Source organism: Arvicola amphibius, chromosome 3 (assembly GCF_903992535.2).
Source record: "Arvicola amphibius chromosome 3, mArvAmp1.2, whole genome shotgun sequence".
Lineage (NCBI taxonomy): Eukaryota > Metazoa > Chordata > Mammalia > Rodentia > Cricetidae > Arvicola > Arvicola amphibius.
Window position 1 is genome coordinate 83,484,661 of NC_052049.1, and position 16,082 is coordinate 83,500,742.

Here is a 16,082-nt window from a genome sequence, read left to right on the forward strand (position 1 = left end):
AAGGACATAGAGCTTATAATTCGTGAGCCTAGAGAAGCTAAATAAGAAGGTGAACCCAAAGAAAAATATATTGTTATCATCCTGCATATTGGAAATGGACAAAATTGCAGAGCAGGGGTTGGGAGAAACTGGGGTGGGGGGTGAGGTGGAGATAAGGGGAGATGCGGGGAGAGAAGAAAGAAGGAGAGGATGGGGAGAGCTTGAGGGAATGGATTGGTTGGGATGGAGGAGGAGTGGTTGGGGGAGCAGGGAAGTATATATCTTAATTATGGGAGCCATTTATGGGTTGGCAGAGAGTCTGGACTCTGGATGGGTTTCCCAGGTGTCTAAGGAGATATCCCCAGCTTGTTTATTAAGCAGCAGTGGAAAGGGTGCCTGAACTGGCCTTGTCCCATAGCCACACTGATGATTATCTTGCATATTACCATAGAACCTTCATCTGGTGATGGATGGAGATAGAGACAGAGACCCACATTGGAGAACTGGACTGAGCTCCCAAGGTCCTGATGAGGAGCAGAAGAAGGGAGAACATGAGCAAGAAAGTCAGGACCGTGAGGAGTGTGTTCACACACTGAGACTGTGTGACAGATCTAACGGGAGATCACCAAGACCAGTTGGAATGGGACTGATGGAACATGTGATCAAACCAGACTCTTTGAATGTGTCTGATGGTGGAGGCTGATTGAGAAGCCAAGGACAATGGCGATGAGCTTTGATGCTACAGCATGGATGGACTCTGTGTGAGCCTTGTCAGTTTGGATGCTCACCTTCCTGGACCTGGGGGGAGTTGGGAGGACCTTGGACTTACCATAGTGTAGGGAACCCTGAGGGCTTTTTGGCCTGGAGAGTGAGGGAGTGGGGGTATGGGTGGAGGGGAGGGGAGGGAAGTGGGAGGAGAGGAAGAGATGGAAATTTTTAATAAAAAATAAAAATAAATAAAAAAAGAAGTTGAGGAAAAGACAAGCAAAACTTGGAAGAAATACATACATCCCTTAAAGAAAGCCAAGGAAAGACAACCAAGTGGAGGAAACAGTTCAAGACTTGAAAACTTAAATAGAGGCAATGAAGAAAACACAAACAAGGTAATTCTGGAAATGGAAAATCAGGGTAAATGAACAGGAACTACACATGTAAGCATAAACATTAGAATACAGAAGATGGAAGCAAGAACCTCTATAGGGTAAACGAGTCAACCAAAACAAACAAACAAATGAACAAAACCACTCTGACTCTAAAACCAGAGACATAATCCACACTTTGACCCTAGAACAAGTCAGTGGATGAAATATGCTTTAGCCCTGACAAATAGAGCAAAAATCCTACATAAAAGGGGCCAGTGAAAGAAACACAGTTTGGCCCTAAAAACCAGAGCCAACTCTACTCTGACCAACTGAAACAGGAAACAAAACAATCCCTTGATCAGGAAACCAATCTCTGAGCACCTTGAACATGAACCCAGAGTAAGTAAAAGAAATACATCGTGGATCTGAGACCTGAGCCAGGGGAAGAAACACTTTATCCCTGAAATCCCTGATCACTGAACCAAAGAGAAACACCCTGACTCTGAAGCTAGAGTCAAAGAAACACACCTTGGCCCTAGAACCAGAACCAGTGAAAGAAATATGTCTTAGCCCTGAAAATAAAGCAAAAACTAAAGAAAGGGCAAGTGAAAGAAACACAGTTTGATCCTGAAACCAGAGCCAACTCTACTCCTGACCAGCTAAACTAACAATCTCTGAGCAGGAAAACTAGCCAATCTCTGAGCAGAATTTTTTTCCCCTGGAGAAACTCTGCCCCTAAGAAACCCTATAGAATCTCCTCTGCCTATTCAGTCTGTGATGGTCCTTTCCCACCCTGGCAGAGGCAGCCATTCTCCTGCATTCCTTCCCAAATAAATGCCTTTCTCCAAAGAGTCTTGGGTGAAGCTCTTCCTTTGCCAGAGCAGAACAGAAGGACCTTGCTGAGACATGCCTCAGTAGACTAAGCAGAAAGTCTTTGCTGAGACCTTCCCCTAGGGAGACTGAGCAAGGCGGAGTAGAGAAAAGTAACTACTCACTAGAGCCAGAGGAGATTGCTACATTTCTGACACTGCTTCTGCTTTACCACACTGTATAGGAAGAAGTAATATCTTGAGCCACATCTGTTCCCTTAGGGGAACAGAGCAGAGCTCAGTTTAACTGCTCTATCTAGGACAGGAGCAGGATTTCTATATCCTGCGAGCAGACCTCTCCCACTGCACCCCAGCTTCAGGTATCACCTGAGTTCCTGACAAGTCAGGAAACCTTTTCCTCCAGCCTCCAGAGCTATCCAATTGCAGTTCTACCTCTCCATAGCTGTCCAATTGTGACTCTAGGTGAAGCCTGGCTTCCCCCAAAGTCAGGATATCTTTCCCACCAGAACTGAGCTGTCCCATTGTAGCTCTAGCTTCCACAGCTGTCCTGTTGCAGATCTACCCTCCAGAGATGACCTACAGTGGCTCTACCCTCCAGAGCTGTCCTGCCGTGGCTCTACCCTCAAGAGATGGCCAATAGTGGATCTACCCTCCAGAGCTGTCCTAGTGTGGCTCTACCCTCCAGAGATGTCCTATTGCAGCTCTAGGTACAGGGTGTCTGATGGAGGACTTTCATTGGCTAATAAAGAAACTGCCTTGGCTTTTTGATAGGGCAGGATTTAGATAGGTGGAGTAGACAGAACAGAATGCTGGGAAGAAGGGAAGTTAGTCAATCGCCATGCCTCTCCTCTCTAAGGCAGATGCCATGGAGCCAGCCACCAGGTCAGACATGCTGAATCTTTCCTGGTAAGCCACCACCTTGTGGTGCTACACACATTACTTAAATATGGGTTAAAGCAAGATGTGAGAATTAGCTAATAAGAGGCTGAAAATAATGGGCCAGACAGTATTTAAAAGAATACAGTTTCTGTGTAATTATTTCGGGTGTAAAGCTAGCCATTGGAAATCCAGGAGGGATGAAAAGCAGACCTGCTCGCCTCTTCACTACAGAATGGCACCCATGTGGATAACTGAATCCACAGAAAGCTTGAGAAAGCTTGGGAAAGAATAGAGTAAAGCATGTTTTCTTGGTAGCAGCAATTTTTCGGGTCTGCTCTGCTTGCTAGAGGCAAGCAAGCACTCTCATCTAAGAGAGGCTTCCTGACTCAGCTTTAGCTGCAAAACCCTGCACGAAAAGAGGTCCTGCCACGAAACACTTAAATGTTGTTGATGAAAAGCTGAATGCGTGTTTTTCAGTTTTCAGCCATAGCAGGAAAAAAAGCTGTGCCGTTTTAAAATGCTGGCTTTCTGGGCAGCATTTTGTCCTGCCAGGGCAAACTCTGACTTTTTCAGGCAGGCAGTCCGAATGAGTGTGGTCTGTGAGCAGAATGCTGCAGCTTGCTTGATGGCAAGTACCTTGAAATGCCATAGAGTTGTGGCAATAAAAATGGCTACAGCTGGTACCTCCGCCATGAGGCTGAAAAGCTAAGGAATGGGCTGGATCCAGCCACCAAAGCCACGGTTTTAGTCCTACCGATATTGCTTGGTAAATTAAAGACTCATGTGGTCACCAAAAGAGAGATATACAGTAAAAGAAAGATTCAAAGTCAACAAAAAACTCTAAATGGTTTACAGTGTGTTAAAATATATGCAGGGTGAAGGTTAAAGTTCTTAAAGTAAAAAATAAAAGGGAGAAAAGAAAAAAAAGAGAATAGTTGGGTGTGGTGGTACACACCTTTAATCCCAACACCAGGGAAGCAGAGGTAGATTGACCTCTGAGACTTCAAGATGCAGAGGTAGATTGACCTCTGTGACTTCAAGGTGTGGCAGTACACACCTTTAATCTCAATGCCTGGGAGGCAGAGACAGTTGGACCTCTGAGAGTTCAAGGACAGCCTGGTCTATAGAGTTATTCTAGGACAAAGATATACAGAGAACCTATTTCAAAAAGTAAAAGTAAAAATAAAAGGAATAGAGGTTAAAATAAAGCCCCACAAAAATGGAAAATACACAGAGAATCTTGATACTGTATGCTATTATGCTCTCTTTGAATTGTTTTAATGCTGAGGAATGAGCAACAACTGCTAAAAGATATTTGTTTATAAATGCTGCTGAACTAATCCAACATAGATATTTTGAAAATACCTTGTTTCAGAATTCGGATCTAAGGATATGATACTTTGGAAAAGATATTCTTCTTTTGTTTTCACAGAGGATGAGACCCTGTGGATTGCTTCTATCCCAATATGGTATGATAAACCACGCCCTCCTGAAAGGTTGCTGTGAACATCCTCAAAAAATTACTTCACTCAACTGCCGACTGAGATGAATCTAGCACACAGGTTACACCATGAAAGATCTGATTAATAGCACCCCCATTCAGCATGAAGCATTTTGGAGAGAAATAACTGTGTCCATATTCCAAAATATTGTTTATAAATGTTCTTTTACATTTAAAGGGGGATATGATATAGAATAATTTGCATTGGTCTGGATTTTAAGGTCAATTTTGTTATATGTATATGTATTTCTGCTCTTGATTAAGGTATTGTGATTGTGTAGTCAATTTAAAAATGTAATGAATAATTAGAAATATAGGTTGTTAATGGATAATTGTCAATGATAGTCAAGCTTGTAGTCGTGTTAGTTAGAATTTCTAGATATGTAGAGATATATTTAAGTTAGATAGTCATTCTTAATATCTTTCACAGACTGCAGAATATGACATTTAATGTTTTAATAACTTGGGCTTTTCATGACAATGAGACACGTCTGCACCTGGCAGCACCAATCTTCTTCAAGAGGAAGATAGGCATCGAAGAGGCTCCTTATGGAGTTTGTTAGCCATTTGGGCAAGAAACTGCTCTTGCCTGGACTGTTGCATAAACTGGACACAAAGAACCCGCAGAAAAAAAAAGACTGCTGAACTTGCCTAAAGGTGAGATGGTCTTTCAGGGTTCCTGATTCATGAATGAGTCTGCAAGACATTCTGCAGAACACAGCAGATAGTGACTGAATTGTCTTTCGAATTTCCTGCTTCATGGAAATGTCTGCTGGACACTATGGGCCTGTAGGCCAAAGATGGATGCCCCAACGGTACAGAGGAACTTTGGATGACTGTCCAGGCAGTGAGTTGTCTCTGTTATTTCTAGAGTTTTGTAAGTTGCTTCCTTCTCATTTACTTAGGTAATATTATATCCTTCTGGAGTCTTTGATGGAGTTGAAGAATAGATAGATAGTTATAATTGTTTTCCTTTGATATGATAAAAGATAAAATAGATATAAATATTGTAACTGTAATTCTTACTTGATAACTGTTTTGTTATATGTAATTTTACTATGTTAAAGCCTTTCTTTTTTGTTTAAACAGAAAAGGGGGAAATGATGGAGGACTAAAATTGGTTAATAAAAAACTGCCTTGTCTTTTTGAAAGGGCAGGATTTAGATAGGTGGAGTAGACAGAACAGAATGCTGGGAAGAAGGGAAGTTAGTCAATCGCCATGCCTCTCGTCTCTAAGGCAGATGCCATGGAGCCAGCCACCAGGTCAGACATGCTGAATCTTTCCCAGTAAGACACCACCTCATGGTGCTACACACATTACTAAATATGGGTTAAAGCAAGATGTGAGAATTAGCTAATAAGAGGCTGAAACTAATGGGCCAGGCAGTGTTTAAATGAATACAGTTTGTGTGTTGTTATTTTGGGTTTTAAGCTAGCCATGCGGGAGCCAGGCAGGATGAAAAGCAGGCCTGCTCGCCTCCTCACTACACTTAAGGGCTGTGAGCTTGCTACAACCCGGAGGGGATTAGGAAAGAGCACCAAAAGAGCAAACCAGGAGAGAAGACCAAGAGAGCAGAGGCTTATAGAGACCTCAGAGGTTTTCTGAGACAGACATTGACAGTACAGAACAGACCAAGAAAAACTCCAAGACACTCAGATAGCCACACTGAGGATTGGGCCAAGATACAGAGACACTTCTGGCCTCATTTAAAGGAAGAGATGGGTAGGTGCCAATGCAAGAATTCCACCAACAACCTATAAAGCAACATGGTAACACCAGAACCCAACAGTCATACAACAGGAAGACTTGATCATCCTAACCCAGAAGTAGAAGAAATGACTATAAACATGACTTTATGAAATTGATGGAGACTGTTAAAGAGGAAATGAAAAACTCCCCTAAAAATGGAGGAAAAGACAAATAAAAATTGGAAGAAATTAATAAATCCTTCAAAGAAACCCAAGAAAACCAAGAAAAAACAATCAAACAGGTGAAGCAAACAGTTCAAGACTTGAAGACTGAAATAGGGTAATGAAAAAACACAATCTGAGGGAATTCTGGATTTGAAAAATATGGGTAACCAAGCAGGAACTACAGATACAAGTATAACCAACAGAATACAAGAGATAGAAGAAAGAATCTCAGTTGCTGAAGATACTATAGAGGAAATAGACTCATTGGTCAAAGAAACCATTAAATCCAACAAATTCTTAACACAAAACAAACAGGAAATCTGGGACACCATAAAAAGACAAAACCTAAAAATAATATGGGTAGAAGAAGGAGAAGAACTCCTGCTCAAAGGCACAGAAAACATATTCAGCAAAATCATAGTAGAAAACTTTGCCAACCTAAAGAAGTATATCCCCATGAAGGTGTAAGAAGCTTACAGAACATCAAAAAGACTAGATCAAAAAGAAAATCACCTCGTCATATAAGAATCAAAGCACAAATATACAGAATAAAGAAAGAATAATAAGAGCTTCAAAGGAAAAAAGTCACATAACATATAAAGTTAAACCTATCAGAATGACACACGACTTCTCGATGGAAACCCTGAAAGCCAGAAAGACTTGGATAGATGTGCTGCAGACACTAAGAGACCACGGATGCAAGCCTAGAATACTATACCCAGCAAAGCTTTCAATTACCGTTGATGGAGAAAACAAGATATTACATTTCAAAAACAGATTTAAACAATATGTATCTAAAAACCCAGGTCTACAGAAAGTAGTAGAAGGAAATCCCAACACAAGAAAGCTAACTGCACCTACAAAACATAGACAACTGATTATCCCACAAGAGCATAACCCAAAGAAGGGAAACACACAAACACTACTACTGAAAAATAACTGGAGTTAACAAAAACTTGTCATTAATATCAGTGGAATCAAGTTAGCTATAAAAAGACAAAGATTAAGAGAATGGCTATGAAAACAGGATCCAGCCTTTTGCTGTATGCATGAAACACACCTCAACTACCTCAGAGTAAAGGGTTGGGAAAAGGTTTCCCAATCAAATGGACCTTAGAAACAAGCGGGTGTGGCTATCCTAATACACAACAAAATTGATTTCAAACTAAAATCACCAGAAGAGATGGAAATGAACACTTTATACTCATAACAGAAACTGTCCATCAAGATGTAGTTTCAGTCCTGAATATCTAATGCCCCTAATACAAGAGAACTCACATATGTAAAAGAAACATTATTAAAACTTAAATTGCACATCAAACCCCACACACTAATAGAAGACTTCAATACTCCACTCTCACCAATGGACAGGTCAACCAGACAGAAACTTAATAGAGAAATAAGAGACATAACAGATGTCATGAATCAAATGGACTTAAGAGACATCTACAAAACATTTCACCCAAACACAAAAGAATATACCTTCTTCTCAACACTTCATGGAACCTTCTCTAAAATTGATCAAATACTCGGTAACAAAGCAAAACTCCACAGATAGAAAAAAATTGGAGTAACCTCCTGTGTCTTATCAGATCACCATGGATTAAAGTTAGAATTTAACAACAATACTACTCTCAGAAAGCCTACAAACTCATGGAAATGTAATAGTGAACTACTGAACCACCCCTGGGTCAAGGAAGAAAGAAAGAACGAAATTAAAGACTTTCCTGAATTCAACAAAAATGAGGGCAAAACATATCCAAAGCTATGGGACGCTATAAAAGCAGTGCTAAGAGGAAAGTTCACAGCACTAAGTGTCCACATAAAGAAAACGGAGAAAGTTCCCATTAGTGAGTTAATAGCACACCTTAAATCTCCAGAACAAAAAGAAGCAGATTCACCCAGGAGGCATAGAAGACAGGAAATAACTAAATTGAGAGTTGACATCAACAAAAGAGAAAGAAAACAATACAAAGAATCAATGTAATAAAAAGCTGGTTCTTTGAGACAATCAACAAGATAGACAAACCCTTATCCAAACAAATCCAAAGTTAGAGAGAGAACATCCAAATTAACAAAATCAGAAATGAAAAGTGGGACAAAAGAACAGACACTGAGGAAGTTCAGAGAATCATTAGGTCATACTACAAAAACCTGTATTCCACAAATTGGAAAATGTAAAAGAAATGGACAATTTTGTTTAGATAGATACCATATACCAAAATTAAGTCAAGACCAGGTAAGCAATTTAAATAGACATATAAATACAAGGAAATAGAAGCTTTCATCAAAAACTTCCCCACAAATTAAAAAAAAAAAAAAAACCCATGGCCGGATGGCTTTAGTGCAAAATTCTACCAGAGCTTTCAAGAAGAGCTAATACCCCTACTCCTCAAAGTGTTCCACAGAATAGAAACAGAAAAAGCATTGCCAAAGTCTTTGCATGAGACTACAATTACCCTGATACCAAAACCATATGAAGACTCAAACAAGAAAGAGAATTACAGACCAATCTCACTCATGAACAAGGATACAAAAATACTCAATAAAATATTATCAAACCTAATCTAAGAACACATCAAAAAATCATCCACCATGATCAGGTTGGCTAAATCCCAGAGATGCAAGGCTGGTTAAGCATACAAAATCTATCAATGTAATGCATCATAAAAATAAACTGATAGGTAGTATCAACATTGTAAAAATGGCAGTCCTTCCAAAAGCAATCTATAGATTCAATGCAGTCCTCATCAGAATCCCAACACAATTCTTCACAGACATTGAAAGAACAATAATCAACCTCATATGGAAAAACAAAAAAAATTAGGATTGCTAAAACAGTCCTGTACAATAAAGGAACTTCCAGAGACATCACCATCCCTGACATCAAGCTCTATTACAGAGCTACAGTAATGAAAACAGTTTGATATTGGCATAAAATCTGAGAGGTTGACCAAGGAAATCGAATTGACAACATGGATATTAATTCATATACCTATGAACACCTGATTTTTGACAAAGAAGCTGAAATTATACAATGGAAAAAAGAAAATATCTTCAACAAATGGTGCTGGCATAACTGGATGTCAACATGTAGAAGAATGAAAAGAGAAACATATCTATCCCCATGTATAAAACTGAAGTCGACATGGATTAAAGACCTCAATATAAATCCAATCACACTGAATCTTAAAGAAGAGAAAGTGGAATGTAGTTTCAGTGCATGGGCACAGGAGACCACTCCCAAAGTATAACACCAATAGCACTGAGAGCAACAATAAATAATGGGACCTCCTGAAACTGAGAAGCTTCAGTAAAGCAAGGAACACAGTCAATAAGATAAAAAGGTAGCCTACTGCATGTGAAAAGATCTGCACCAACCCCAAATCAGACAAAGGACTAATCTCCAAAACATATAAAGAACTCAAGAAATTAGACATTAAAGTTCAAAATAAACCAATTAAAAATGGGGTACAGAACTAAACAGAGTAGTCTCAACAGAAAAACCACAAATGGCCAAAAGATACTTAAGGAAATGTTCAACATCCTTAGCCATCAGGGAAATGCAAATCAAAACAACTCTGAGCCACCATCTTAAACCAGTCGGAATGGCTAAGGTCAAAAACAATAATGATAGCTTTTGCTGGAGAGAATGTGGAGTAAGGGAAATATTTATCCATTGCTGGTAGAAATGCACCACTTTTAAAGAACCACTTTGGAAATCAGTATGGTAGTTTCTCAGAAAATTGGGAATCAACCTACCTCACGATACAGCATTACCACTGTTGGGCTTATACCTAAAAGGTGCTCAATCATATTACAAAATCATTTGTTCAACTATGTTCATAGCAGTATTATTTGTAATAGCCAGAACCTGGAAACAGCTTAAATGCCCCTCAACCAAAGAATGGATAAAAAAAAAAAAAAGGTGGCACATTTACACATTAGAGTACCACTCAGCGGTAAAAAACAATGACATCTTGAATTTTGCATACAAATAAATGAAACTAGAAAATATTATCCTGAGTGAGATAATCCAGATCCAAAAAGATGAATACAGTATGTATACATTCATAAGTGTATACTAGCTATAAACAAAGGACATTGAACATATAGTTCATGATCCTAGAGAAGCTAGGTGAATCCCCCAAAATGTATATACAATCATATTTTATAATCTAGTTCTCCTTTGGTATTATCAACATACTTTATCACAATCCTTTTTATGTTCTTTATGGAATAATGGTATAAATGTATATTTTATAGGTATTTGTCTATAAAATAAAATGAATTTTATGAAAAAATATATAGATCCACCTGGAAATTGGAAACAAATAAGATTGCCTGACAAAACTGGGAGCATGGTGGTGGTGGAGAAGGGAGGGTGGAAGGAGAAGAGGAGGAGAGAAGAAGAGGACTGAGGAGAACCTGAGGGAATGGGATAGTCAAGATGGAGGAAAGACAAAGATGAAAGCAAGGAAAGATATCTTGATTGAGGGAGCCATCATAGGATTAGCAGAAACATGGCTCTAGAGAAATTCCCAGGATGCCAAAGGATGACCCCCAACTAAGACCCTAAGCAATAGAGAAGAGGGGGCCTGATCTTTACTTGTGCTGTAGTCAGACTGATGATTATCTTAAATATCACCATGGAACCTTCATCCAACAACTGATTGAAACAGAGGCAGAGATCCACATTGGAGCACCTGGCTGAGCTCCCAAAGTCCAGTTGAAGAGTGGGAGGAGTGGGAATATGATCAAATAGGTCAAAACCATGATGGGTTCACCCATTGAAACAGTCTACCTGAGCTAAAGGAGCTCACCAACTCCAGCCTGCCTAGGAAGGGACAAGCATAGGGCCAAACTAGACCCTCTGAATGTGGTTGACAGTGGCATGGCTGGGGCAGATTGAGAGGCCACTGACAGTGGCAACAGAATTTATCCCTACTGCATGTACTGGCTTTTTGGGAACCTATTCTCTTTGCTCTTGCTCTTGCTCAACCTAGATATGGTAGGGAGGGCCTTGAACCTTCCACAAAGCAATGTGCCTTACCCTCTCTGATGATTATGGATGGGGGTAGAGTGAGAGGAAGTCTGGAGAGAATGGAAGGAGGGAGAGGGAACTTGGATTGGCATTTTTTAACAATCTAATAAATAAAAATAAATAATAAAAATAAAAATTCTTCCTTTCTTAAAAAAAAGAAAAAATAGTTCATTATAAATGAAAATGGGAGCTGTTAACAAACCAATACCTCAGGGGAGGGGTCCCAGAACCATATGAAAAAGAGGTCAGCATGGCAGCAAGTCTTGCTTGTGGGTCACAGACAAACACGAAGTACACCTCCTATGACATCCAGTGGGTCTGGAGGGCTGCATCAGTGTCAGCAGCAACATCAGTTGTCACGGTGGAGGAATTATTCGGTATTTGGAGATCTGAGCCTTCCTGTATGGAGCCCACGCTGTCTCTAAGCTCAGGAGAGGTGCAGCAGCCTGGTGTTCCTGGGGCTGTTGGTACAGCGTGAAAAGATGGTGGCACAGGTCCCACTCCCTGGCCTGGGAAGCTAAAATCTTCCCTTTCCCTCTTGCATGGAGATAATTTGGGGGCCACTATCAAGCTTCTGGTCATAGAAAATGACCTACTAACTCCCCTTTACAACTATACATCCAGTTTCTTGCTTCTGGCACTCCAGAGAGCCCTTTTGATGGTTGACTTCTCTTTTCCACTTGACAGAGTCTCCCAGTCAGGTATCCCAAGTTGGGCTCAAATGCGTTTCATGAGCCAGAGCCGCAACCTTGAACTACTGTTTCTACCTCATCAGACTTTGAATGGCAGGCAAGGAACACCATACCCCGTTTATGCAGCCCTAGGGTTCAAACCCAAGCTCTGTGCAACCGATGCGCATCCTCAGACCACGCTGCAGTTTATTTATTCGCAAACATCTTCGTTTCCCTGTGATACCAATCCATCCCTCTCCCTGTGCAAAGCTGCGCATCTTTATATTCAGTTCAACAAGACATTCTTCTCTTCTCTGTCTTTTCCCTTTACCTCATACTATTTTACACTCTCTGCTAATTTCACAATATTGGGATTTATTAAAACCATTTCCAATATTCTGCCTCCTGCAGTCTTGTGTTTGATTGTTTCCAAACAAAGTGCTTACACTGTTGGGTTTTAGTTGTTGTGGGGTAGCCACCAGGGAAGACCACAGGGACATGGGTTTAAGGAAATAAAAAGTTTTCTTTGGCTGCTAGGCTACTACATCGAGTGTTAAGAATCCCAGGAGAGCCACGAGCCTTTTCTTAGGGTGAGCTTTCAAGCACAAAAAGCATGTTCTGAGTTGACCTACCTCAGTTAACAAGATCTTTTAGCCAAGCACAACTACAGAATTAGTTTATTTGGACACCGTCCAGAATTTATCAAATGTGAAGACTTTGGTCTTTGTTTTCATTTTGATAGGTGGTAATGTCTACTCGCTGAGTTTACAGCCTGACTGGTTCTTCCATCCTAGAGTCAGCTGTGCTAAGATCTGGAAGTTGTTTTATTCTCCACTGCACTTAGTGAATCAAGAGGCTCAAGTCTGAGGATCACTGTGTCTTGATGAGCTGCAGTTGGCCCGAAGCACCACAATCTGTGCTAAACTGAGGCATAATTTGCCATATGGATTAAGATGAGGGCCCCAACGTTAATCCAATCAAGTGAGAATTAGAGGACCAGTTGGCGCCAATAGCACAGCAGTCAAGGGACCAAGAGAACAGAGACTGCTATCAATCACCTGGTTTATGTCTTTATTTTATTTTCTTTTTGAAGTTTTTTTCCATCCATAGCAAAGTGTTTTCTCATTATTCATGATAAATTAGCATAGAAACTACAGGTGTCTCACAATAAAGCCCATTGACCCTTTACTCAGGAGATGTAGGTTTAATTACTCTCCAATTCTGCAGGACCAGTTCAGCAAGGGAATCTAACTGCTATTTTAATTCAGAAGCAGAGACTTCTAATACCTCTCAAGCCTGATCAACCTGTCAACTGAGTTTGGAAAGCATCAGAAGAGGCACTCTTAGTCGGACCTTGTACCTGCCCACCAAGTGGTCTCAGAGGCCTGGGAATATCGCTATTGTTCAGATGAGTTAATGTGCCAGCAGATTTGGGGATTACCTGCTAATCAGGGAAGGACCTAGATTAAAGGCATTGGCTATTAGACAAGTTTCAGCCCATCGAAGCTCCCTAACATGAATTTAGACTGTCCCCACTCACCAGAAGGTTTGTCAGACAATGGGGTGACCCTCTGGTTAGCTCTCATCCATATGGAGTATGGGAGCCTGAGAGATTCAGCATGACCAGCCATCATGGCCAGTGGTTTCTTGAGAGTGTGAGATGCTTCAGACTTAACCGAAATGATACTGTATCTTAAGAAATATGTCTGCTTAAGTCTAACAAAATATAGAATAGTTGACTCATTTTTACAATGAGTCATTCTGTTGGACCCTAAAGCCCCACCAAGGAAAAGTCACCCCAAGAGACACTCTCAGCACGGTTGATGCAACAGCAAGTGGAATTTTTATTCTGCCACCACAGAGGTCGCTGAGCCTCGAGAGGAGAACAACCCCTGCTTTGTCTATTACAGGAAAATTTGAATTTTTTTCTAATTTGAATCCCATTAATCTCCTTTCATTGTCTTATTGCTATTGCCAAAACTTCAAGAACTATGTGAAAGAGATATAGAAAGAGTGGACAGCCTTGTCTTCTTGATTTTAGTGGAAGTGCTTGAGTTTCTCTCCATTTAAATTGATGTTGGCTGTTGGCTTGCTGTATATTGCTTTTATTATTTTTAGATATGTTCCTCATATCCCTGATTTCTCCAAGACCTTTTTCATGAATGGATGTTGGATTTTGTCAACTGCTTTTTTAGCATCTAATGAAAAGATCATATCGGTTTTTCTTTCATTTTATTTATATGATGGATTACATTGATAGATTTCATATGCTGAACCAGACCTGAATCTCTGGGATTTAGCCAACCCAATCATGGTGGATAATTTTTTATGTGTTCTTGAATTCAGTTTTCTAGTATTTTATTGAATATTTTTGTATCCCGGTTTATGAGTGAGATTATTCTGTAATTCTCTTTCTTGGTTGAGTCTTTGTGTAGTTTTGTTATCAGGGGAAACTGTAGCCTCATAAAAAGAGTTTGGCAATGTTCCTTCTGTTTCTATTCTGTGGAACACTTTTGGAAGTTTTGGTAGAATTCTGCACTAAAACTGTAATTATTCAGCCACCCATAAGGCTGCACTTCTGGGTCGCCCATCATCAGCCTGTGATATAGCCACACAAACAAGGTAGAATGAAATAAACCGTTCCTTAAAAAATGTTCTTGTTAGAATATCACAGGAACTTCATCTTGACTGGGTAAAACTTTTGCCTCTGGCCTTACTAAGGCTTAGGGCTCTCCCCAAAGCCCCCTTTTTATCTCGCCCTTTGAACTCATGTATGGGAGGCCAATTTTAACCCCTGGCCTCTTACCTAAATCCTCTCCCCTTCCTGATCACTTGCTTACTCCACTGTTTTCCCATCTACACTCGCTATTATGGGATTTCACTGACCACTCATTACCTCAGTCATGTGTTCATGCCTGCCTACTGCCAATTAAAATAGGGGATCAGGTATTATTTTCTCCCCCAGACCAATGTCCCTCACCCCTTTCTCTTAAATGGCAGGGCCCCTTTAAAGTAATTCTTGTAACTCCCACAGCTGCCAAGCTTGAGGGACTTCCTCATTAGATTTACCTGTTGCATCTTAAACCTTTTACTCTTCCAGCTCAAGATACCCTCTCATATACAGTAGCTCAAACAGGACCCTGTTCCCTTAAGTTCCAGAGGACAGCAGGATCAGCCACTCTTTCTCCAGTTCCAAAAAAATAAAAGTCTCATCCTTATTCACCTCTCTTGTGCCAAAAACTCCATATACTCTCCCTTTTCTTCTTTCTCCGATATGCTTTCAATGTCATACTTAAATTTCCAGTTAACCACTCAGTTGTTATTACAGGAACCATCATTAAACATAGAGCCAGAGGTACAAGGATTGTCAAATCCCAGGCGGTAAGAAACAATAATGAGTCTGTAGCCCCAAACTCCAAAAAACTCACAAAACGAACTTTAACATAACAGGTTTTATCACTCACTGCAGCAGTGTTTCATGGATGTTAAACTCCAGGGAGCCAATTAGACCCACATAAATGGACCAGACTTACCCGGAATAAGTATCATTTAATTCTTTCCTTGTCAATCCTGATCTTGGGAATCGCTGGGGGGGGGGGGGAATCCTCTTTCTTCCATCTTGGGACTCTCCTCTGTTCATCTCTAGGATCTAAACTTTTTCCAAACATAATCCAGCATTTTGCCAGGTCCAAGCTGGTTTGCCAGCCAACCGGTTCCTCAGAGCCTGGAAAATACAGCAGTAATCAGCTACCCCAGGATGTGGCCAAACATCCTAACTCCTCGAGGCCTACAAAGTCAGCATGAAACAGTCGTGAGAGACCTTACCGATGGCCCATTCCCACCCATTAAGATCTTCAACCCCCCAAATTTTCATAATAAACAAAAGGGTGGAATGTAATTATTCAGTCACCCATAAGGCTGCACTTCTGGGTCACCCATCATCAGCCTGCGATGTAGCCTGCATCCTGGCATTCGAGCTTGTGCAGCCACCATGAACGAGCGTGACCCCGCTGCCATTACAGCGCATGCCTGACCAGCTTCCTGGCTTCCTCTGCCGGTACTGAAAACTTGGTTTAGCACTCCTGCTGAGCCATTACGGCCTGCGCTGCGATCGTGGAAGTAAGGCATGAGAAACCAAGCCAGCAAACAGACCGCAGGGCACGTGGCTCGACCCGTGCAATA